The sequence below is a fragment of the Crinia signifera genome, chromosome 4 (assembly GCF_055691185.1).
Source record: "Crinia signifera chromosome 4, ASM5569118v1, whole genome shotgun sequence".
Lineage (NCBI taxonomy): Eukaryota > Metazoa > Chordata > Amphibia > Anura > Myobatrachidae > Crinia > Crinia signifera.
The window spans coordinates 327,223,950-327,249,764 of record NC_139220.1 but is presented as its reverse complement, the minus strand read 5'-3'; the positions used below and the strand labels follow the sequence as shown (position 1 = coordinate 327,249,764).

The 25,815-nt window shown below is 44.5% G+C and overlaps 1 protein-coding gene across 2 annotated transcripts in view; it reads left to right on the top strand.

The window, feature by feature from the left end:
* Positions 1-15,728: 15,728 nt before the first annotated feature.
* LOC146075987 (uncharacterized) overlaps positions 15,729-25,815 on the top strand; it is a 60,309-nt gene continuing 50,222 nt past the window's right edge. Inside the window, exon 1 of one of the 2 annotated variants that reach the window (XM_083185739.1) lies at positions 15,729-15,836. The gene's annotated coding sequence lies outside the window, so the exon portion shown is untranslated. Of the gene's footprint in view, positions 15,837-18,641; positions 18,776-25,815 lie in introns of those variants that run through there. The other variant, XM_083185740.1, reaches the window with a different exon arrangement.

Below are 25,815 nucleotides of genomic sequence, written 5' to 3'. Positions count from 1 at the left end.
CAATGCATTTAAGCCTGCAGCCCCCGTCAAGGGACCCCACTGTTCTGCAGGTCCTACCACTATCGCTGAAAATGGCTGCAATACACATAGCTATCACATCAATGTTTGATACCAGGCATGCTATCAGGTCTGAAGCTCACAGCAGACTTTGCTTTTATAGGTGAGCAGCTACCAACACACCTGTCACTAATCATCTAGGGAAATGGCTAACATAAGCTATGGAATCTTAGTTAAAAACAGGGTGCATGAGAGAATGTGACCACAATAAGACTAATTAAAAAAATTAATCTAATAAACAATATATACACTTAACATCGGCACTCACCTTTCCTAGTTTTGGGGTGCCCTATGGCTTGTGACCACATTGTTTAAACAGACATTGGATGGGCTCTGCACACACTAAATTAAGTGTGTGCAGAGCCCATCCAATGTCTGTTTAAACAATGTGGTCACAAGCCATAGGGCACCCCAAAACTAGGAAAGGTGAGTGCCGATGTTAAGTGTATATATTATATATATATATATATACATATGTGTATGTATATATATATATATATATACACACTTCCCTGAGGCCAAAAATTATTATTTCTGGCAGTGCCACTGCCATGTACCTGCCTCCTGCGCCCTCAGACCTGCTGCTGCGTCTGCCTGCTTCGTTTAACGCTGCTGCCGCCCATCGGATCCCGGCTCCCCAGCCCAGCGCGCAAAACAGACCTGCGCGCTGCTGCTGCTGGGGAGGATCATGTGGGCAGCGTAGCCATCCCTCTGGACCGCGGGAGCAGCTGTGTGCGCGCGCATGCGCACCAGCCCTCCCGCGGCCATTTTAACTGTGGGAAAAGTCGAGGCCGGCCGCGGCGCTGCCATCTTCAATCAGGGCACAGTGCCGCGGCCCAGCACGAAGATGCCGCAGCCTAGTAAGGGGGGTGAGCGGCCTCCTCTGCAGCAAAATGTGCCGGCCCACCGGGAAACGGCCCGGTTTCCCGGTGGGCCAATCCGCCCCTGCCTACTGTAGGCACACTCTGGGCCTTATTTTGATTCATTCTTTCTGACAAAATCCTTCTTAGATGGGCAAAACCATGTGCACTGCAGGTGGGGCAGATGTAACATGTGCAGAGAGAATTAGATTTGGGTGGGGTTTTACTTCAATGTGAGATCTATATTGCAGTGTAAAAATAAAGCAGTCAGTATTTTCCCTGCACAGAAACAAAATTACTCACCCAAATCTAATTCTCTCTGCACAAGTAACATCTGCCCCCCCTGCAGTGCACATGGTTTTGTCCATCTAAGAAGGATTTTGTCGTCAGAAAGAATGAACCAAAATAAGGCCATCAGAGAGCAATGCTTCCTTGAATCTCCGGCCTGGTTCCTACTGTGTGGTGTAATGTGATTTGTGGCCTCTACTGTGCAGTATAATGTGATGTTTGGCTAATACTGTGTGTCATAATGTGATTTTTGGCCCCTACTGTGCAGCATAATGTGATGTTTGACTCCTATTGTGCAACTTAATGTAATGCTTGGCTCCTACTGTGCGGCGATTATGTTGTTAATCTAAAAATATAGTAAAAATGTTAAGTCAATTGTGTATGTGGGGGGTGGGGGCGAGAGGGGGGGGGGGGCGGTATCCTGTAGGTTTGCCTAGGGTGCCTAGATGCCTTGCACCGGCCCTGAAGAAACCGTTTGTTATATGCTTGAATGTTACACTTTGCACTGTGACTTGGGTCTGATATTCTGTTGCCATCCACAAAGAAACCTTTTATGATTTCAATTTTAGTGAGTTAGATATGCACAATGCAGCCAACTTCTCCTGCACTTGGGTGTACAACTATCAATGAAAAAAAATTCTACACATTTTAATTTATTTTTCCACATACACGGACATAGTTAGAGAGACTATAATCAATTGGAGAATACAAGAACACAACACAAAGAAAACGCTACATGGGTATGCCCATTTACCATCTAATTGCTCATCATAAATTAATTTGTAGGAAATGAACATCATGTGATAATAGTTTTTTTTTGTAATTTGTGTATTTATATATCCACAAATATATTGAATAAATTGAAGTTATGAAAAACAAGGTTATCCACACCTTGGAAAATCCATATGAACTTTTGTTCCTTACAGTTTGTGATCCGCACATTTTATTTATGTATGTATGATTTAAGATGTTGGTGACTGTGACCGGGTGCCTGCCCCATGCTCTGGCTATGCCCGTTGGCTCCACAGACAGTGGTTTCTGGTCTCACGGGACCTGGCCAATAGGGGATTCCATGTTAATGTCAGTAACTGCCCGCCCACTATGCAGTGGGTGGGGATATTGCTGCCACAACCAGACTACTACCACTTGGTGTCTGGAACCACGGATACCTCCTCAGGCCCAATGCTGGCACCTGAGTACTACCTTCTTAGGTGTATGCATGGACATGCTGTTGACACACCCCTGACTGGCATTGGCTGGTCCCAACTGGCCTCTTTGTTGGTAGCTAGCAGAGCAGAGTAGGAGACACTGGATCCTTCACCCAGTACAGGAGGAGAATTTGATTAGTGCAGTAATCTTATTGGTTGCAAGATGAAAATGGTGGTCTTGAGGAAAAGGATGTTTATTGCTCAAACATAACTCATTAAAAGGACCCTGTCCTAGATCTAGGAGGCATAGGCATAAAGAAGATGTTACAGCATTCAGATACAGGCAATGTACAAATTTACAGGCCAACATTGTGCCTATTAATCCTAAATCAACACAGAATAACACAGTACCCTCTGTCTATCCTGTTCTCTCCACCCAATCAGGGCCTCCCCCATATACCTTAGGGATTTGCATATCATTTAGACCAAGGCTGGGCAACACCGGCCCTCCAGATGTTGATAAACTACACATCCCAGCATGCCTTGCATCAGTTTCAGCATGGCCACATAGCAAAACGAATGCAAAGCATCCTGGTATGTGTAGTTCATTAACATCTGGAGGGCCGGTGTTGCCCAGCCCTGATTTAGACCATCTAACTTGCAATGCTAAATTAAACGAAGATTACAAGCCAAAAAGGTGAATCCAATTTCCTTAGAATATTTAGCTTCCAAGACAGGTGGAGATCATTTGATTATCTCCTGGACACTTTACATAAAGAAACACAGACATCTCCTGCTACTACAAACACTTTGCACACAGGATGGCAACTACCCAGCCCGCTGGCCGCTGTGCAGGGGTCATTCAACAGAAATTCAGCTAGGAAACAACAATTAGCATCTAATTTCCTCATCACAGAGTCTGCTGGACGCCTTCCTCCAGAAATTTATAAAGTGAAAGCATTTTACTTTAAAAAATACATATGTGGTTCACTTCTCATATCATAAAATAATACATATGATATATTTTATACATGCTCTGTGCCTGGTGTGCTGCACCAGACTTCACCTCACAGCAGCGCTGCAGCAGTGGACCTGTTCTAACTCAGTGCTGTTCTTACATTTTAAAACACATTTTAAACCTGTCAAGTGCCCACTTTCCTGCAAAGATTTCTCTGCAGAACAGGGATAAAACCCTTCCATGCCAAGGTGTCCATTTTGTTAATGTGGGATGGAGTCTCCGGCCATAGTGACGTCTTAGGAAGACCACATCAATGAGGCAGCAGTGCCCCACCAGAGGTCATCTCATATATATTTGTATTACATTAGCTATCAATAATATTATTTAAATATAATTTAGTTTAAGATGGTTTAAAATAATACAAATAGATTGCAGAATATATATGCGCTGCATCTCGATTTTCTTTGTCCCTTAATAGCTTATATTTTTAAGTTACATGGGAAACACTAGTACTGCACATAAACTTTGTGCATCACATATTGTATAGCAAATTAAGGGGGGATTTTACCAAGATCCCTGTTTGTGGCCGATCTGTTGTACAAATTAATAGTACCACCAGGATTGACTGTAATTGGCCATAAATACGAAAGGAGTATGGGGCAAAATTACCAAGCTGCCATATAATCCTGATTTGTATTTTCTGATGTTGTATCCATTCGTATATAATGATCGTATATGTACGTACAATGTGGCAGCATCGCAGAGATCACTCAGATACAGGTGATGTTGCCCTGTGTAAAAAAAGATTTGACAAATACAAAAAAAAATGTAATCTAGTCCCCCCCCATCCACTATACCCATGGCTCATCGACCCAATCCTGGTTGGAGAATAAGGGGGGGGGGGGGGAATTGGGGTCCCCCTGTATTTCTAGAAACACGACCCAGGCTCATGGGCTGGTCCTTGTTCCCAAAATGCAGGGGACAAAATGAGTATTGGTCTCCCATATTTTAACTATTGGGTTAAGTTGTAGAACTACAGGTCCCAGCAAGCCTTCCATGCATGCAAGGACTTGGCGAACCACAAGTACTAGTATGCAGGGCATTAAATGGACCACTGTTTCTTGAAGTTCTACAACATAACCAATAGCCAAAAGACACACACACACACACACACACACACTCACACACACACACACACACACACACACACACACACACACCATTAAAAATAAAGGAGCAGTGGGCTCCTGACCACATCACCTCAGATGACAGAAGAGCCAATGCAGATAGGTAGAACTCAGCTGATTCTGCAAGATAAGTTAAGTCCGTGTATAGAGAACCTCTGCATGCATTGTGGCGAATTGGATCATCTGTTGGTTCAGTGATCCCAGTGTCTAGGAAACATTTGCTCCTAGTCTGTTCGGAGGAGGCTCGGCTAAACATGTATCATCTTCTCCAACACTTTCTGATTCAGTAAATCCTTTTCAGCTACTGGTTACTAGCATGTGCTGGCACACAAGGGCTCTTCATTGATTTAGGCGCTGCTGGAAAATTCATTTCAGCTGATTCTGTCAAATATTGCTCCATCCTTGTGGAAGCCTTTAAATTCCCTATACATCTGTCTGCAGTCAAAGGAAGTTACATTCCACACAGCCTCATCTCTTCTTGCACAGTCTATTATGTTGAATATTGGAGTAAGACCATTGAACTTCTAGTTTTTCCTAATGCTTCTTTCCCTCTAGTATTAGGCTTCCCCTGGCTCCAACTATCAACTGGTTCAGTATGCAGGTTAGGGCTTTGGGAAATGAATGCTTTAAGTCATGTTCAACCAAGGTCGTCCCACTCCAGAACTCTGAGCAGGCAGTTGATATCCTATATCCCGGTTCCTTACATAACAATTCTTATCATTCCTCCAGTCAGACGTCTCAAATTCAAGTGGCTTATGGTACACATTTATGAGTTTATGAGTTCCTGAATTCTCCAAGTTACCCATCATGAACTTACCTGTGGTAAATTCTTCATAATTAGTTATATTCTTCCTCCTGGAAAAATGCTCTGTCTGTTCTACGAAGTCTGTGCTGATTGGTGAAAAAGAATGGCACCAACTTCAAAATGAGTGTGTTTGGCTATCCAGCCGAAATCTCTGATTAAGAGTGCCCACCATGAAGATAGCTTCACAGTACATTGGCCAATACAGAGTGTTGGAGATTATCAAACCAGTGGCTGTGAAACTCAAGCTTCCTCTGTCTCTTAGAATACTTGTCTCTTAGAATACTCTTTGTTAAAACCTGTGGTGCTTAACTGATTCTGGGAATCTTTACCAGAATATTCTAAAATTCAAACTGAGCAAGAAGAGGAGTTTGAAGTACAGCTGTAAATTAGATTCTAGATGTCAGACAAACTCAAGGACAGGCCCAGTATCTTGTGGATTGGAGAGGTTATGGTCCTGAAGAAAGGTCATGCATAAAGGAGATTGATATTCTTGCTGCATCACTTATTCGAAAATGTATTCTGGAAAAACCTGTCAAAGTGTCCAGAGGCCACTTTTAAAGGGGTGGGTTACTGTCAGTGTATGGTGAGGGCTTCGCTCAGGAGCTGGCTACGCAACTGTTGAAATGTGCTGGTCTCATTGGTGTGAGGCTGGTGAGGTCCGGTGGGAGATAGTTGCTAATAGCGGCTTGTTGCTGTTCAGGTGCGATGAAGATGCTCTGGCTGGTATGGGAGTCATAGTCTGGATGAACACATGATCAGTGTGAACAAGAATTTGTATGCACTTGGCTCTTTACCCTTGAGCAATGACAGCTCCCCTTGGGAATTAAGTTCCCTGCTCTGGAGTTCCTCCTCGCTGGGACAACTTCTCCTATAACGTGCTACTCTACTAACCAGTATTTAGTCACTGTGAGCTATTCAGCCACTATTGGACTCCAGTTGGTTATCATCTCCTTGCTGCGAGAAGACTATTATTGATCCCCAGCTCCCATACATCTGTGTGTGCTAGTCAGATGTCTCCAGTTCCTGTTGTCACTGGAACTACTGCTCATTCAAACTTTTGGAATCTCCAGGCATTGCTGTACCTGCTATCTAGGTGTCTAATAACCTGACTTCCTGGGATTTGTGTTATCTCCAGATCCATTATGCTCCAGTTTCCCCAATCCAGTCTACGCCAGTATCCCTGGATCATGTCTACTCTGAAATCCACGGATCAAGCTTATTCTGATATCCGCGGATTAGTGACCACTTCACTCCCTGCAGATTAATTCCAATCCAGTTAGTCACTACATCCCAATCCTACAGTGGGCACTCCTCGCAGGAGACATACTTTCCAGATGCAGCTAAGCCTTTATGTCCTTGCAGGGGTCCATGTTGAAAACCGCTGGGCAGTTAGATTGCACACCACTGTGTAGGAATTTTGGCAACTCCCACCTAAGCTGGTACATGTGCAGGCAGTATATATGACCTGCTATTCAAACAGCTCCACGGTCTTTAGCTCCTCCAAAAAAAAAGAAAGACCAGAGGCAGATTCGCATAAAACAGTCATCTTGACATTCTTAGTACTACAATGTTTTTTTTTTTTTTAATTGGCAGCGGTGAAAGATATTCAGAAGGATATCTTGATATGCAGTATTGAAATCTCTAGTTTCTATACAGTGATCGCTAATGTTGAAAGACTGTGGGCAGTTCATCAACTAATTACTGGTAATCATTGCTATGAGGGACAAGATGTCAATTTAGTGCTCAAGCTTTAAGAGACCATTTTGAAACATGTTTTCACGTATGATGACAAACATTATTTACAACTATCACGTGTGGTGAGGGGGTCAAAAGTGGCCCCTTCGTATTAAAAGGCTTGCATGTTTAATATAGAGTGAAACGACTATTTTTAGATGCCTTTGTTGCCAAGAGGATTACATTTCTTGCAAGGTACATTGATGACCTTTTTGTAATCTGGTCAGGCAGAGAGACAGATTTTGTAACATTCATTGTACAACACAAATTTTAATAAAGTCCAATCAAATTTAATTATAGTAGTATTTCAGAAGATGTACATTTTTTGGATGAATGTCCAGGTGAGGGTAAAGAATGGTATTCTTAAAACCAATCTATTTAATAATGCATGGGAATACATTACTTCATGCAGGAAATTTCCATCAAAAATCTTTAAAATATGGTCTCTTAAATTCAAAATTCATCAGAGCAAGGTGGATATCAGGGCCGGACTGGCCATCTGGCACTTATGGCAAATGCCAGAAGGGCCGATGGCCTTGTGGGCCATTTTTCTGCATAGCGCTGGGCGGCCATGTCATTTGCATATTGCTTGATAAAGTTTCCCCCAGGAGTCAAAATGTTGCAATTCCGCCAGACCTGAAGCTGTTTGTGTGCCTCACTTCCGCCCACCTGTGTCAATCTTCTCCGTACCTCAGTTGGATCCCTGCCACACCGGGAGACTCGAGTTCCACACAGCTCTCTATTGTACACACTCTGGCAGTCAGCCGCCTGCCAGCTCAGCATCTCTATCATCACTGCAACTTCAACACCGGTTACTCTACATCCATATGCACAGCATCCGGCCCAACCATTGAGTGGGTGAGATCACAGCCTCTTTACCCCCAGCATATGCAAGCCGCAATATTTCATCTTTGATTGTGACTGTCACATTGCCTAACTGCATATTGGAACCAGCTGCGTGGAAGCCTACACGCTAATTATATTCACTGCAGTTTGTCTACTAACAAGTACTATTATGCTTACTAACTTTTAACTACTAACTTTTGCTGCATCTACTCGCTATAACTTTAAGGATCCTCAATCTGAGCACGGAGCGCTCTAGCCCTTATCTACAGTTGAGGTACTAGCCCATGTTACCTTACTAACCAGACATATTGATACTCAGGCACCAGGCTATATCTTAAGTGTCATATTAATTTTGTTTTATATATTTTTTAACAATTTGCATTTTTTATTTTTTGTATGAATGTTGGTCCATTTACATTCTAATTTACGTTTTATGCCCACCTACTAATGTTATTTATTATTATGTGTAAATGTTTTTAATACATATAGCAGTACAGATGGTGTAATGGTTAGCATTACTGCCTCACAGTGCTGAGGTCATGGGTTCAATTCCCACCATGGCTCTAACTGTGCGGAGTTTGTATATTCTCCCCGTGCTTGCGTGGGTTTACTCCGGGTTCTCCGGTTTCCTCCCACAATCCAAAAATATACTGGTAGGCTAATTGGCTCCAAACAAAATTAACCCTAGAATGTCTGTGTGTGCGTGTATATGTGGTAGGGAATATAGATTGCAAGCTCCACTGGGGCAGGGACTGATGTGAATGTCCAAATATTCTCTGTAAAGCGCTGCGGAATATGTATGCGCTATATAAGAAACTGTTAATAAATAAATAAATAAATATATAAAGTATGTTCTTTTTGAAAGCGTGTCTTGGCTCATGATGCTCAGCAGGGTGTAATCTAAATTGAATTGCCCTTTATGGAACAGCAGAGTAGTGTATACTCTCTTTCTTCCTCTTACATTTGTTTTCATTTGGAGTCTAGCAAGCTCCCTACACTTGCAGCAGCTGTACTAAGTTGGCTTAATTAATATTTTTTTCAAACATCACTTTTCAATTCCATTTAAACAGCGCCAAGGTTCTAAATTAAGTTTTCCCATCCTCTTTTACCCATTGATAGAAGGTGTGTTCCAATATAAGTAATGGGCATAATGGATCGTGTAATTTTCTGTAATGGGCAGTATGGTGTGTTCCATAATGTGTAATGGGCATTATGGTGTGTGCAAATGCCATAATGTGTAATGGGCATGATGGATTGTGTCATTGTCTGTAATGGGCATTACAGTGTGTTCCATAATGTGTAATGGGCATTACGGTGTATTCCGTAATGTGTAATTGGTAAGGCCTCCTTTTTCTGATGCCACGCCTGCTTTCCATGAGGTCACGCCCACTTTTTGACACGCGGCTTCGCCGCGCAAAAGTTCCCACCTCCTGCAGGTGGGCATGTGTGCTCAAAATGCCAGGGCCGATTTCTGGTCCCAGTCCGGCCCTGGTGGATATGCAGCATGTAGGAGGATGCAGCAATTGTAGGATTTGGATAAATTATTAATGATATTGTCTAGTGTTTAAACAGAAAAAAGTTCTCCCTATGTACAGTATACTGCAGAAGTTTACATGGACAGCAGTAAATTGGTGGGGCTGGCGGACACTTTCTTACACATTAAGGTGCATAGTGTGATCACATTAATCACCAAATGGACACATCAGAAGCTGACATTTATTGCCAATTTGTCCAGGTGTACAGTGATAACCTCATGTTTGTACACTGCCCAGTGGGATCAATGCTTATCATAAACATTTGTCATTAAAGGCAATGAAACAAACCCAAACCTGTTTCAGTGATATAAAATTATTTTGCGACTCTACTCTTTGCAATGCTTGATACATCAATCCCTGTATGACAACCTTTCTCTTGAAATATAGGGTATAAATCAGTGCTCGAAGTGGGCCGGTATACAAAGGTATGATATACCGGCACACTTCGAGCACTATTTTTTTTCGGACAGCAGTGCTCCTGCAGGAGTCCCAACACAGCTGCTACAGAGCAGTGAATGTGCGGGCAGGGGCCGAAGTAATGAAGCCAGGCTTCTTGCCCTGCAGGGTGCATCTGCACCATTGTCATATGTGTGCGCACATGTGTGCTGGGGGTGGGCAGCTGTGGCACCCCAGCCTGGGGGTACCCCGTTTTGCCCAAAAATACTGCAACCCCAGTGCCCCGCAGATGGTCAGCGTCGGGTGGGTTGCTAAGCAACCAATTCCCAATAGCAGGACCCGTCAGCCATGAAGGGACATGCAGGAGGCCCGTAGGTGGTACTGTGACATCGACGGCAGCGCCCTCTAACTGACCCCGAGTTGACTGATGGGAGAGGAAGCGCGCAGGAGAGGGGAACGTCAGAGGAGGCCGGCGGTGAGGAGAGGGGTGCCTGGCCACGTGTGAGTAATCACCAGCGCTGCAGTACAGGAGCAAGCAGCGCTACTGCTATTAATGAAGATGCCTGAGGAAAAGTATAGTTGTTGTGGCTGTACCTGTGCGGTGCTAGCTCTCATTACTAGCGCTGCTGCTGCAGCACCAGTGGTTAATAGTAGACGTAGGCACCGGGCCACCGGTAATGCTGAGATGCTGAGAAGCTGGAGGTTGGCGGCAGGAATCTGCTGCTGTTGACATTTACCAGACACTGGGGCTGTGGAGACTAGGAGCTGGAGAATGCTCCTGTGCTTTTAGAGGTCAGTTTATAAAGACAGAAGGGGAATCATTACAAAGATTTTTTTTACAGAGGGAGTGGAAAAAAATTAGTGTAAAATAAACAAAGGGTGTGGGGTGAGTGGGATTTTTAAGGCTTGGGGATTATAGATAGTAAGGGTGGGGAATCAATATATTATGAGTGGTCATGGATGAGTTTCACTGGGATGGAAAAAATATGGTACCCATTACCTAGCACGGTGCCCACAATTTAGATCTTAGGCATCGCAATGTAAAAAAATCGCGTCGGTCGCATCGCATGCGGCCAAAAAATTGCATGCGATGCGACCGACGCGATGACCACGATTTTACATAGGGAACAATGTTAAATGGGCCAATTGACCCGATTTTACCAGTGATGGCATCCATTCCTCTGTGATAAGGTCCTCATCAATTGCTTCTCGGAGCACTTCTTTTAGTTGTACTACACATTGTGTAGTAGGGTCTCCGGAGAGTGGGAGATAAACGCTGGTATCATTTAATTGACGTTCCGCTTCTTTGCGGTAATCTGCTAGATCCAGAAGGACGATCCCACCTCCTTTGTCTGCCGATCTTATTATTAATTTCTTGTTTTGCGACAAGGTCTTTAAGGAATTCCTTTCCAATGTAGATAAATTGGAATGTTGATTGATGGAGCCTTTCATCTGCTCTTGTACATCTTCATCGAGCATCCGAGAGAAGATTTTAATGCTGGCATTACTGGATAAGGGGTCAAAGGTGGAGGTTGGGGAGAACTGTTTAAGTTTGTCTGGCAGCTTTTTTTCTTCCGTGATGGTTTTATAGTCTGCAGGTCGATTGTGAAAAAATTTGCGGTGTAACGCGTGTTTTTCAATGTTCCATTGGAACTGCTCAAAGTGGGTGGTCGGAACAAACGAAAGCCCCTTACTTAAAAGGGAATACTCTCAGGGTGATAAGTCGTATGAGGAGAGATTGTAAATGGGATTCATTTCCCTCTCTGTAGTTTGCCCGTTCTTCCTCTGCCTTTTGTTTTGTTGCCCCCGGCGGGTATACTTGCGCTTGTTCCATGTTGTTTGTACTTGCAGCGTCCAGTTGCTTAGCAACTGGATCACTACGCCAGACGGGGAAGCCGGGCTGACGGGGTGACGTCATCGGTAGTGGCGGCTGCGACTCCGACGGACAACGCGCTCCGGAGGCGGGCTCCTTCGTCGGGTAAGGTGGCAAGCTATGGCATTTAGGTAAGTCACTTTCTGTTCACATGTTGGCTTGAAAACAGTTTTTAATTAAACTGAAACGTTGCTGAGACCCTGCGTTCATTATTTCATTTCCGAGTGCCGCACACCAGAAAGTCATTATATATATATATATATATATATATATATATATATATATATATATATATATATAAATAATATATATATATATATATATATATATATAGAGGACAGGGGTTTGGCACTCCTTGTAACAGCAAAAACAGCAGCGCCGGTGCCTACACAGAGGATTGGTAAGAGATTTGTGGTGAGGCACTCGTGGCAATTGTAATCCAGGACAAAGCTAGCCAACAGGAGATAGCAGCAACGTTTCAATTTATTACTTCAAATTTTCGTCAGGTTACACAGAAGCAAAGATAAAAACATACCTTTATAGCACACTACACCAGAGGAGTGAGGCTGAGATGCCGGGGGTTTGGGACGACGCCCACAGGACGCCATATGATGACATCACCTGTTCAGCCAGTGCACAGTGACTGGAGAGTAGAGTTACCATAGAAACGGTAAACAAAGACAACTCCTGCACTGAGGGGAAAACACCATAAATTACAAGAGAGTGTGGGAAGGGGGAGCTGGAAAAATATATATAGATGCAGGTAGCGCTATCTGCATACAATCTCAGGATGACTTTCAACAAAAATGCAGGCAGCGCTGTCTGCATGCGATCTCAGACTCACTTCACAAAGGGATGTAAGAAATGTAATAACCGCAAAAATAGATGAGAATAAATGTAACAATATCATAGTGACTCAAAACAGACAATAAAACATTATAGCGGTATATACAGAAAAGGACAGTACTAATAAAAAGAAAAACAGACGATATAATGTTAGCAGCATCAAGTAAGAAAACATATTAGCAGCATCAAGTAAGAAATCATGTAAGGGCATAGCAGCATTAACGAAAGACAGCAAACGAAATTTGCTCATTAAGGCCTTTCGGCGCAATGGTGTTAAGGCGGTGTATCCACCGCGCTTCGCAGCGCAACAATTGGGTCCCACGGTCCCCACCACGGATATTGGGAGGCACCCAATCAATCATCCTATATCTGAGACTATGTAGAGGATGTTTATGCTCGACAAAATGTCTCGTCACAGGGTGTTCGCTGGCACCAGAAGTCGGTGCCTGGCGAATGGTACTCCTGTGCATGGTCATTCGCTCCTTGAATTTCCTGATGGTTTTGCCTATATAAGACAAACTACAAGGACAAATCAACTGGTAAATAATAAAGGAAGAATTGCAAGTTAGATAATGCTGGATTTTAAAAGCCTGTCCAGTGTGGGGGTGATTAAAGGTATCACCTGTCAAGAGAAATTGGCAAGTAGTGCATGCACATTTAAAACAGCCTTTCTTTTTATTGGCACCCAGCCATGTCGTGATTTGCGGTGCAGGGTCAAATCACGACATGGCTGGGTGCCAATAAAAAGAAAGGCTGTTTTAAATGTGCATGCACTACTTGCCAATTTCTCTTGACAGGTGATACCTTTAATCACCCCCACACTGGACAGGCTTTTAAAATCCGGCATTATCTAACTTGCAATTCTTCCTTTATTATTTACCAGTTGATTTGTCCTTGTAGTTTGTCTTATATAGGCAAAACCATCAGGAAATTCAAGGAGCGAATGACCATGCACAGGAGTACCATTCGCCAGGCACTGACTTCTGGTGCCAGCGAACACCCTGTGACGAGACATTTTGTCGAGCATAAACATCCTCTACATAGTCTCAGATATAGGATGATTGATTGGGTGCCTCCCAATATCCGTGGTGGGGACCGTGGGACCCAATTGTTGCGCTGCGAAGCGCGGTGGATACACCGCCTTAACACCATTGCGCCGAAAGGCCTTAATGAGCAAATTTCGTTTGCTGTCTTTCGTTAATGCTGCTATGCCCTTACATGTTTTCTTACTTGATGCTGCTAATATGTTTTCTTACTTGATGCTGCTAACATTATATCGTCTGTTTTTCTTTTTATTAGTACTGTCCTTTTCTGTATATACCGCTATAATGTTTTATTGTCTGTTTTGAGTCACTATGATATTGTTACATTTATTCTCATCTATTTTTGCGGTTATTACATTTCTTACATCCCTTTGTGAAGTGAGTCTGAGATCGCATGCAGACAGCGCTGCCTGCATTTTTGTTGAAAGTCATCCTGAGATTGTATGCAGATAGCGCTACCTGCATCTATATATATTTTTCCAGCTCCCCCTTCCCACACTCTCTTGTAATTTATGGTGTTTTCCCCTCAGTGCAGGAGTTGTCTTTGTTTACCGTTTCTATGGTAACTCTACTCTCCAGTCACTGTGCACTGGCTGAACAGGTGATGTCATCATATGGCGTCCTGTGGGCGTCGTCCCAAACCCCCGGCATCTCAGCCTCACTCCTCTGGTGTAGTGTGCTATAAAGGTATGTTTTTATCTTTGCTTCTGTGTAACCTGACGAAAATTTGAAGTAATAAATTGAAACGTTGCTGCTATCTCCTGTTGGCTAGCTTTGTTCTGGATTACAATTGCCACGAGTGCCTCACCACAAATCTCTTATATATATATATATATATATATATATATATACATAAAGTATATATGAGGTGGGTAGGTGCGGCACTCAGCTTTCTCATGCAAGAAGAAAATGACGACAGGACCAAGAAGACTTAATCCTGTCGTCATTTTCTTCTTGCATGAGAAAGCTGAGTGCCGCACCTACCCACCTCATGAAAATGCTTATTTGAAGCTGTGGTGCACCGGTGAAAGTATTCCAGTGCAACGGGAGTGCAGAGTCCACCTGGATCTCTCTCTCTCTCTCTCTCTCTCTCTCTCTCTCTCTCTCTATATATAAATATAATATATATATAAAATTTTTATATATATATATATATATATATATATATATATATATACAGTATTAATATATATATATATTTATAAAATATATAAATATTTATAATATATATTTTATATTTTTATATATATATATATATATATATATATATATATGTTATTTATGTATATATAGATATATTACTTAAATAAAAATTCTGAGGGGGGTAGAGGGGGAAAGCTGTCCCCGGGTGCTGGGAGGAGGGGGTTCCCTGCAGCTGCTGAGGGGAGGAGGGGTACCTGTCAGCCTGAGGTCAGAGCCGGAGGGGATGATTTGCGACGCTACTGCTGTACCTTCCCCCGCAGCCGCGAAGTTCCTGCGGCGAATGGACAGTCAGCATCGGGGGTCCCTCCGGCGCATGGGAACTAGTACTAGTTCCCATGCGCCGGAGGGACCCCCGATGCTGACTGTCCATTCGCCGCAGGAACTTCGCGGCTGCGGGGGGAGGTACAACAGCAGCAGCGGTGCCCATCATCAACACCGGCTCCGACCTCAGGCTGGCAGGCAGGGACCGGCTGCCGGGGGGAGGTACAGCAGCGGCGGCGGCGGCGGACATCATCCCCTCCGGCTCCCCCCTCAGGCTGACAGGTACTCCCCCCCCTCAGCAGCCGCAGGGACCCCCCTCCTCCCAGCACCTGGGGACAGCCTCCCCAGCACTGCATGCTGTGGACCCGCTGCGGGTGCCTGGACCCGCAGCGGGACCATTTACACCGGCATTTACACGAGTCCTATGTGGGTTCTACCCAGGTCAGGACCTTGGTAGAGGACCCGTGTAAATGGACACGGATATACCCCATTTACACCGCCGATGATCCGGGTCTGACCCGCCGCTGACCCAGATTTTTCGGCGGTGTAAAAGGGGTATTACTTAGCTCACACGGACGCCGGGGCTGCTCTAGCCATGCTCTGTGTGCTGCTGTACATTCCTCAGCAGCAGGGAGGGGGAGGACGGGGGACTGAGGAGAGACGGAGCTGATGAGGAAGTAGGAGATGCAAGTCAGAGACAGAAGCAGCACTGACTCCTCCTGTACTTACACACTGGTACCAGCAGCTGGGAGACCCGGATTACTGTGGTCCTGAGGGGTCTGTAATACCCAGCAAGGTATGTGATTAGTCTGACCATGCCGAGTATTGTGTTATATATGTCTGTTCTACTAACAATGGGCAGTAATGGGGATAACAGCACTAACTGCCCTCTATAAGGAAATCATGTAACTTATTACATACGCTGTCCATGTGGATTGATGTATGTGGGTAAAACCATTCTTCAGTATAAGGAACGCATGGCCCTACACCGTAGCACAATTAAACAGGCAACGTTAGGGAAAACCAATGAACAGACATTTGCAAAACATTGTTGCCAGTTCAAACATAATGTATCATCCTTGAGATATAAAATAATTGACCATGTACCAATGAACAGGAGGGGTGGCGACAGAAAAGCGGGTAAAGTGGGTAAAGCGCTTCTCCGCAAAGATGCCCAGTGGGTTTATTTCCCGACAACCGTATCACTGTATGGTGTCCATGAATATCTGTCTTTCACCTGCTGCGTCTAGATCGTGTTTACTCATTTTACATGAACAGCAACCAGTACAATCTCTTGGGATGCAAGTTTGTAACATGTTAATATTGTTACATTTATATACATGTTGCTTTACTTCTTTTGAGCTACTGTCTGAATCATGTTGAGGGATCTTTATTTACAACTTCTTACTATACTGCAGCGTATGCTTTATCTGTGAATACTGTAAGGTATGCTGCTGTTTTCCTATTAACCCTGATTACTATGGGCACTAGTCAATTAATATGAGTGTCACTCAGGCACTCCCCTGTTTAATGTTGATTGACTCGGTACCAATTGTCTCTAGTCCATTTCCAGCAAAATAGTAGTAGCATGTAGGCAATATAAAATACTGAATCTGATCCTTGTTACAGTATGTCTCCCAAATTTATGGATATACAGTATTTCCCTGTTCCATTCACAAACGTCCTTTTTTCTGTACTCTTGTTGTTATTATTGATGTTTTATCATTGCTATTGGACCACAGTTGTTGTTGTATCAGTCAGATACTGATGATGTCATACGCTCACCTGGGCGGGGTTGTCTGTGATTTCTCTTGCACATGTCTGTATACTGGTACTTAAGCACACTCTGTTACACTGTTTGCTGGTGATTCCTGATGAAGCATTTGAAGCTGCATATACCATTGTAAAGCCCCGTACACACGGGAGGATATATCGCTGAGCGATATATCGCTCAGTGTCCCGTTTGCAACAGTGACCAGAGATGGTCACTGATGAAAAAGAAACTGCCGGGGGAGCCCGGCAGTGGAAATCAGCTGGTCGCAGGAGCATGTTCCTGCGACCAGCAATCACTACGGGGGAGAAAACAGGAGCGCGAATATATCGCCGGTGCACACTCCCATCGCGGGCAGTATGGTTGCTCAGCGACCATATTGCCCGCGATATTGCACATAATCGCCCCCGTGTGTACACAGCCTAAGGGTGTTAATTCTACAAAGACCGAGAGTGCCGCCACACACAACTACCTACCTACAAAGCCATGGGATGGCACCCAGCGCATAAATTAAATAATTTATACCATTGAGTGCCGAGTCTACACGACTGTGTAATATATACATACAGTATATACACACACAATACATCCCCATGCACACACAGGGAAAACCAGCACCAGTCCTTATTGAGGTTTTAAAATGCAATTTATTGTCCATACACAGGACATCTCAATGCTTCACAGCTCAACAAAGTAAGTAAATGACACCCATTAGGCAATATTTACTTTGTTGAGCTGTGAAGCATTGAGATGTCCTGTGTATGGACAATAAATTGCATTTTAAAACCTCAATAAGGACTGGTGCTGTTTTTTTTCCCTGTGTGCGCATGGGGATGCATTGTGCATACTACCTGGACCTGGCACAGTCACCTGCGCTATATTAGAATCGTTGTGCGATTGTCTCTACAAATTATATATATATATATATGTATCATATATATGTATCCTGTACCGAGGTTCTAATAATACGGAGGACCCCTGCTCATTTTGTCCCCCGTATTTTAGGAACCAGGACTGGCCCTAGGGCCTTGTGCTGGTTTTAAAAAATACGGGGAACCCCAACTTGTTTTGTTCCCTGATTTTTTAAAACCAAGAATGGCTCTTTGAGCCTGGTGCTGGTTACAGCCATGGGGGGGTTACGACTGATTACTAAACATTCCTCCGGAATACGAATATGCATACGGCTATAACAGCCGTATGCATTTGTATTCAGGCATATTAAGATTATAATCAGGAATTTTCCTATTTGTATTCTTAGTAAATGTCCCCCCCCTATATTAGTTATGTAATAAGAAATTCCTGCTATTACAAGATATCATAGAAAGTATAGTTACAGAATACGTGACAGTGTATGACGTCTTTTTCTGTCTGAGCCTGAAGCAGTTAACAAACTAAAGGAAATACCAACTTATAGATTTCCCCAGAAATAACACAGAACAGATGGTAAGAGGCCCCCGAGCTACAGGAAACCGCTGACCACATTCCATGTAACTTATATTGTATACAGCTGAACAGAGAACATGCACTGAAGACCAACCCCATATAGGGGAACAGAGTGTAATGTAAGAATCAGTGGTAGTTACAGAGGAATATAACGTCATTCAGATTCACACAAAGCACATTGATCCAATATTTACTTTTTGATCCCTCCTAAAGGGAGGATTATATGTGACTATGGGACTTATTCTAGTTCACTCTTAGAGTGCCAAGTGGGTGTGACCTGGGAGAGGGCGTGGATTAGTATAATGACCCCCGTTTCCATCATTCCTAGCAGCTGGGCAGTCCCCGGCTCCCTGACTGCACTCCCTCTGTCCCTGCACTGAAGAGAATCTGTGCGTAGGCTCACGACATCTCTTGAAGTAATCACCGGCTGCTCTGTAGTGCAGCAGTGTACTCCGGCTCCGCCCAATGGCCCCCCGGGAAGGACTGTGAGACTGTCCCGCTGTAAAGGAAACAGTCAGGAGGTATGCTATAGTACTAAAAGCAGAAAAACAAAATAATAGAAGAATTGTACCACATCCACACACAGCACCTTAGTACCATATACACAGCCCCCACCCCCATATTACACCCAGTACACACAGCATCATAGTGCATTATACACAGCCCCCACCCCCATATTACACCCAGTACACACAGCATCATAGTACATTATACACAGCCACCATCCCCATATTACACCCAGTACACACAGCATCATAGTGCATTATACACAGCCACCACACCCATATTACACCCAGCACACACAGCATCATAGTACATTATACACAGCCACCACCCCCATATTACACCCAGTACAAACAGCATCATAGTGCATTATACACAGCCACCATCCCCATATTACACCCAGTACACACAGCATCATAGTGCATTATACACAGCCACCACCCCCATATTACACCCAGCACACACAGCATCATAGTGCATTATACACAGTCACCACCCCCATATTACACCCAGTACACACAGCATCATAGTGCATTATACACAGTCACCAACCCCCATATTACACCCAGTACACACAGCATCATAGTGCATTATACACAGCCACCATCCCCATATTACACCCAGTACACACAGCATCATAGTGCATTATACACAGCCACCAACCCCCATATTACACCCAGTACACACAGCATCATAGTGCATTATACACAGCCACCACACCCATATTACACCTAGTACACACAGCATCATAGTGCATTATACACAGTCACCACCATAGGCGTGCGCACGGGGGGTGCCGGGGGTGCACAGGCACCTCCTAATGCCCAGCAGCCGCAGTCTGTAAGTGGGGTCTGGCCGTCTGGGTCAAGACAAACACAGTTTGACAGCGGTCACCTCTATATATATATCGGCAGCGGGAGCGTGGGCGGCCGGGCGGCGAGTATGAAGAGAGGAGTAGAGGTCAGAGGCCGCTGTCAGTGTAATGACAGCGGCAGCAGTAGTCCCCCGCTGCTGCGGAGCTCTGCAGACACTCTCGCGAGATGATGATTTCATCATCTTGCGAATCTGTCTGTGTCTGCAGCAGCCGCTGGGACTGTAATGATGGTGCACCGTGCGGGACATGCAGGAGCTCATGCACGGCTATGGAGGAGCTCAGGCAGGGAGGCTGTGCTCGAGCCGACACTGCACAAAAAATGTGGCTGTTCTGTAAGTACAATTCTCTGCCTGGCTACTAAAATGTCTTGAAAAGGCTGTGGAGTGCCTGGCTTCATACATAAGATACTATGAATGTATGTATGTATATATACTATATATATATATATATATATATATATATATATATATATATATATATATATATATATAGTATATACAGTATACATACATACACACACACACACACACACACACACACACACACACACACACACACACACACACACACACACACACACACACACACACATCAATCATAGTATCTTATGTATGAAGCCAGGCACTCCACAGCCTTTTCAATACATTTTAGTAGCAAAGATGTGAATTCTGACGTTCGGGGTCATAGAATCCTTTTACACCTTGATAAAGGGGTTCTATGACCACGAAACATTGCAATTCACAACTTTGCAACTAAAATGTAATGAAAACCTAGAGGAGTACCACTGCCTTTGTTTGCACCATTGTTGAGATGTGTGTTTGTGTATATATATATATATATATATATATATATATATATATATATATATATATATATGGTTTCAATGCTTCTAGGGGGGTCCTGTGAAGTTGCACGCTTCTAGGGGGGTCCTGGGAAGTTGCACTGGGGCCCTGGCTGCAGCCCCCTAAATATACCCTGATCCCGCATCAGGGCTGTGTGTAGGGTAATGGACACCACGCATTGGTGCCAGGGAGGAGGCACAAGAAGCAATGAACATATAATCCCCTTGGCAATGAGCATGCAACCCCCCCTCCCCCTGACAACAAGCATATAACTTGCCCCAGGCAACTAGCATGTGACCACCCCCCTTGGCAATGAGCATGTAACTCCCTAGAAATGAGCATGTAATTTCTCCTAGCAATGAGCATGTAGCTCCCTCTAGCAACAAGCATGTAATCCCTAATAGGATGAAACCCCTGGCAAGAAGCATGTAGGTAAGCTTCACTTACTGTATGTGGCATAATATGTAATAGGCATTACGGTGTGTAGTGTAATGTGTAGTAGGCATTACGGTGTGTTGTATAATTAGTAGTAGGCATTACGTGTGGTGGCATGATGTGTAATGGGTATTACAATGGGTGGCATTATGTATAATGGGCATTACGGTGTGTTGCATTATGTTTGATGGGCATTATGGTGTGTGTCATACTGTCATTATGTGTAATGGGCATTACATTGGGTGGCAATATGTGTAAATTTATGTGTAATGGGCATTACAGTGTAAATTTTTGAAGCGCGCCTTCATCACACACTGTCCCTGTTTCTGGTGTATGTGTGGGGGGAAATGATTAATTCTGAAGTGCATATAAATAAATAAGTCACCTTCTATTTAGTTTGCATTGACACCCAATAGGAGGTGATGGACACGCCCAGTAGGCGGTAATGGACACACCCAGTAGGTAGTGATGAACACGCCCCTCCAATGGTGCACCCCCTAATAAAATGGGCTGCGCACGCCTATGGCCACCACCCCCATATTACACCCAGTACACACAGCATCATAGTACATTATACACAGCAACCACACCCATATTACACCTAGTACACACAGCATCATAGTGCATTATACACAGCCACAACCCCCATATTACACCCAGCACACACAGCACCTTAGTACATTATACACAGCCCCAACCCCCATATTACACCCAGCACACACAGCATCATAGTGCATTATACACAGCCACCACCCCCATATTACACCCAGCACACACAGCATCATAGTGCATTATACACAGTCACCACCCCCATATTACACCCAGTACACACAGCATCATAGTGCATTATACACAGCCACCACCCCCCATATTACACCCAGCACACACAGCATCATAGTGCATTATACACAGCCACCACCCCCATATTACACCCAGCACACACAGCATCATAGTGCATTATACACAGCCACCACACCCATATTACACCCAGCACACACAGCATCATAGTGCATTATACACAGTCACACCCCCATATTACACCCAGCACACACAGCATCATAGTGCATTATACACAGCCACCACACCCATATTACACCCAGCACACACAGCATCATAGTGCATTATACACAGCCACCACACCCCATATTACACCCAGCACACACAGCATCATAGTGCATTATACACAGCCACCACACCCCATATTACACCCAGCACACACAGCATCATAGTGCATTATACACAGTCACCCCCCATATTACACCCAGTACACACAGCATCATAGCGCATTATACACAGCCAAAACCCCCATATTACACCCAGCACACACAGCATCATAGTGCATTATACACAGCCACCACACCCATATTACACCCAGCACACACAGCATCATAGTGCATTATACACAGCCACCACACCCCATATTACACCCAGCACACACAGCATCATAGTGCATTATACACAGTAACACCCCCATATTACACCCAGCACACACAGCATCATAGTGCATTATACACAGTCACACCCCCATATTACACCCAGTACACACAGCATCATAGTGCATTATACACAGTCACCACCCCCATATTACACCCAGCGCACACAGCATCATTGTGCAGTATACACAGCCACCACCCCCCATATTACACCCAGCACACACAGCATCATAGTGCATTATACACAGTCACCAACCCCCATATTACACCTAGCACACAGCATCATAGTGCATTATACACAGCCCCCACCCCCATATTACACCCAGCACACACAGCATCATAGTGCATTATACACAGCCCCCACCCCCATATTACACCTAGCACACACAGCATCATAGTGCATTATACACAGTCACCAACCCCCATATTACACCCAGCACACACAGCATCATAGTGCATTATACACAGCCCCCACCCCCATATTACACCCAGCACACACAGCATCATAGTGCATTATACACAGCCACCACCCCACATATTACACCCAGTACACACAGCATCATAGTGCATTATACACAGTCACCAACCCCCATATTACACCCAGCACACACAGCATCATAGTGCATTATACACAGCCACCACCCCACATATTACACCCAGTACACACAGCATCATAGTGCATTATACACAGTCACCAACCCCCATATTACACCTAGCACACACAGCATCATAGTGCATTATACACAGCCACCACCCCCCATATTACACCCAGCACACACAGCATCATAGTGCATTATACATAGCCACCACCCCCATATTACACCCAGCACACACAGCATCATAGTGCACTATACACAGTCACCACCCCCATATTACACCTAGCACACACAGCATCATAGTGCATTATACACAGCCCCCACCCCCATATTACACCCAGTACACATAGCATCATAGTGCATTATACACAGCCACCACCCCCATATTACACCCAGCACACACAGCATCATAGTGCATTATACACAGCCACCACCCCCATATTACACCCAGTACACACAGCATCATAGTGCATTATACACAGCCACCATCCCCCTATTACACCCAGTACACACAGCATCATAGTGCATTATACACAGTCACCAACCCCCATATTACACCTAGCACACACAGCATCATAGTGCATTATACATAGCCCCCACCCCCATATTACACCCAGTACACACAGCATCATAGTGCATTATACACAGCCACCATCCCCCTATTACACCCAGTACACACAGCATCATAGTGCATTATACACAGCCACCATCCCCATATTACACCCAGCACACACAGCATCATAGTGCATTATACACAGCCACCACCCCCATATTACACCCAGCACACACAGCATCATAGTGCATTATACACAGCCACCACCCCCATATTACACCCAGTACACACAGCACCATAGTGCATTATACACAGCCACCACCCCATATTACACCCAGTACACACAGCATCATAGTACATTATACACAGTCACCACCCCCATATTACACCCAGCACACACAGCATCATAGTGCATTATACACAGTCACCACCCCCATATTACACCCAGTACACACAGCATCATAGTGCATTATACACAGCCACCATCCCCATATTACACCCAGTACACACAGCATCATAGTGCATTATACACAGCCACCACCCCCATATTACACCCAGTACACACAGCATCATAGTGCATTATACACAGCCACCACTCCCATATTACACCTAGTACACACAGCATCATAGTGCATTATACACAGCCACCACCCCCATATTACACTCAGCACACGCAGCATCATAGTGCATTATACACAGTCACCCTCATATTACACCCAGTACACACAGCATCATAGTGCATTATACACAGTCACCACCCCCATATTACACCCAGTACACACAGCAGCATAGTGCATTATACACAGTCACCAACCCCCATATTACACCTAGCACACACAGCATCATAGTGCATTATACACAGCCACCACCCCCATATTACACCTAGCACACACAGCATCATAGTGCATTATACACAGTCACCAACCCCCATATTACACCCAGTACACACAGCATCATAGTGCATTATACACAGTCACACCCCCATATTACACCCAGCACACACAGCACCATAGTGCATTATACACAGCCACCACCCCCATATTACACCTAGCACACACAGCATCATAGTGCATTATACACAGTCACCAACCCCCATATTACACCCAGTACACACAGCATCATAGTGCATTATACACAGTCACACCCCCATATTACACCCAGCACACACAGCACCATAGTGCATTATACACCGTCACCAACCCCCATATTACACCCAGTACACACAGCATCATAGTGCATTATACACAGCCACCACCCCCATATTACACCTAGCACACACAGCATCATAGTGCATTATACACAGTCACCAACCCCCATATTACATCTAGCACACACAGCATCATAGTGCATTATACACAGCCACCTCCCCCATATTACACCCAGTACACACAGCATCATAGTGCATTATACACAGCCACCACCCCCCACATTACACCCAGTACACACAGCATCATAGTGCATTATACACAGCCACCACCTCCCATATTACACCCAGTACACACAGCATCATAGTGCATTATACACATCCACCAACCCCCATATTACACCCAGCACACACAGCATCATAGTGCATTATACACAGCCACCACCCCCATATTACACCCAGCACACACAGCATCATAGTGCATTATACACAGCCACCACCCCCATATTACACCCAGTACACACAGCATCATAGTGCATTATACACAGCCACCACCCCCATATTACACCCAGTACACACAGCATCATAGTGCATTATACACATCCACCAACCCCCATATTACATCTAGCACACACAGCATCATAGTGCATTTTACACAGCCACCTCCCCCATATTACACCCAGTACACACAGCATCATAGTGCATTATACACAGCCACCACCTCCCATATTACACCCAGTACACACAGCATCATAGTGCATTATACACATCCACCAACCCCCATATTACACCCAGCACACACAGCATCATAGTGCATTATACACAGCCACCACCCCCATATTACACCCAGTACACACAGCATCATAGTGCATTATACACAGCCACCACCCCCATATTACACCCAGTACACACAGCATCATAGTGCATTATACACAGCCACCACCCCCATATTACACCCAGTACACACAGCATCATAGTGCATTATACACATCCACCAACCCCCATATTACACCCAGTACACACAGCATCATAGTGCATTATACACAGTCACCACCCCCCATATTACACCTAGTACACACAGCATCATAGTGCATTATACACAGCCACCATCCCCATATTACACCCAGTACACACAGCATCATAGTGCATTATACACAGTCACACCCCCATATTACACCCA